Below are 1819 nucleotides of genomic sequence, written 5' to 3'. Positions count from 1 at the left end.
CCCTCCCTCTCTCCTACTCCGGGCTTCCTCGGCTGCAACTGGTGCCCAGCCTTCGGCCCACCGGCTCGGGGAGACCGCGGTTCTGTGTCCTTAAAAGGAGGCCATTCCCTGGCCAGAAAGAGGCTTGTCGCCAGGCAGGCAGGCTTGAGTCTTTGAGGCCTTAAGCTCAGCCTTTTTTTTTTTTGGCCAGGTTATGGGGACGGGGGAGAGGAGGGGGACGTCACTTTAAGAAAATAATTTCAAAATTCCAAGTGCAGAATTGCTGGAGAGCCTCCCCGGGCCTGGGCCCGAAGCCTAAGACTCGCAGTATATCCGCTCCTGCGGGCTCGGGTGGGTCCTCCTGTCCTGGAGCCCCGCGTTTAGGTGCTCCCGGGGGCGTCCGGAGACCCGCGCCTCTCACCCGGGGTGGGCTCCATTGTCTTCTAGGCTTTCGTCGCCTGGTGAGTGCTGGGCCAGCGGATCCCAGCAAGGCACGTTAGGAGTAAACGAAGGATTTTCTGTGGAACTGTTTCTAATTAATGCTGTTTCTGAACACCTGTGTTGGTTGTGATGGCATATGCCTGGGATGTACCACCTTTGTTGGGGATCAGACAGCGACATTAAGTGTCCTATGGCTTCTAGGGGTTTTGCTTGCCACGTGCGGAAATGACTCCTTGTGTCTTCTCATTTCTGGAGATTGCCTCGCACAATTCTATTCACACGAAGGGACATTATTAGAAACTTTTTGTTTGTTACTCTGGAACCCTGGATACTAGAGATCAAATGAAAAAAAAATTATCCGGAATCTAATCAAGCTGATTGAGGCTTGAATTAAGCCTGTTTTTATCTTCCTCCACCTCCCCCTTGTATAGATGTTAGTTTATCAATTGCTTTTCATTGATATATTTTAATGAATATCTTACTTTAAATACCACGTAGCCACTATTTCAGAATGTTAACATCCACGTAGCTGTGGCAGTACATTATTTCAGCACTCAGATTTGTTTATAAAATTTATTTTTAGCCATAAAATTCCTTAAGAACAAGCCTCAACTTTATATTGCTCTCCTTAAATGTTGAGTAACTGGGATAATAATGGTGAAACAAAAAGAAAATAAATGCAGCAGGACTCTATTTCAAAGAGATACTATGTAATAGCTTAAGATAAGAAACCCCTGTCAGAGTTGATGCAGTTACATTAAATATGTTTCATTTAGTATTTTATAAAGTTCTGCATGCATTTGTTTCCTTATATTCTGTGAATTTATTTTTATATTAATCACTTGGTTTTGTAAACATACAAGGAAAATGAATGAAATGTTCAAAGAATAAACTGGACTATAACAGAAACAGTACTTTTCTGTTGCCAATATTGGCATGATGGATTTGTGAAGGACTCCCCTTTGGACTAGGTCCACTGTAGATGGTGTCCAGGGCTAATATTAGTGGCTAAATTGTATTGTTCCCCAAAGGGCTATTTGCTTCCTTCAAACCTGGCAAACCACTATCAACTGTGAGCCTCATCAAGGACATTGGTGATATTTAAAGATTACTAGTTTTCTGTGTATATTTTAGTATTATAGACTGCAATTCCAAATTGACTTGCTTTTAGTGTATCATTTTACACTGTTAATCTATAATTCATTGCCTGAGCATACCAGGGAGGCAGTGTTGTGAATTGTATAGTGGTAAGCTACTTGCTGAGACCATGCTTTGTATTTTTTACATGTACAATTATATTTAAAATCAAGCAAGGCTTAGTTTTATGCCCGATTTTCTTTGAAAATATGGATTTGTTATCTGAGGGTTGCAGTGGATGACATTTTGATTCAGTATTAAT

The sequence above is a fragment of the Bison bison genome, unplaced genomic scaffold, assembly GCF_000754665.1.
Source record: "Bison bison bison isolate TAMUID 2011002044 unplaced genomic scaffold, Bison_UMD1.0 scf7180017864460, whole genome shotgun sequence".
Taxonomy (NCBI): Eukaryota; Metazoa; Chordata; class Mammalia; order Artiodactyla; family Bovidae; genus Bison; species Bison bison.
Note: the sequence above shows the minus strand (reverse complement) of the source record.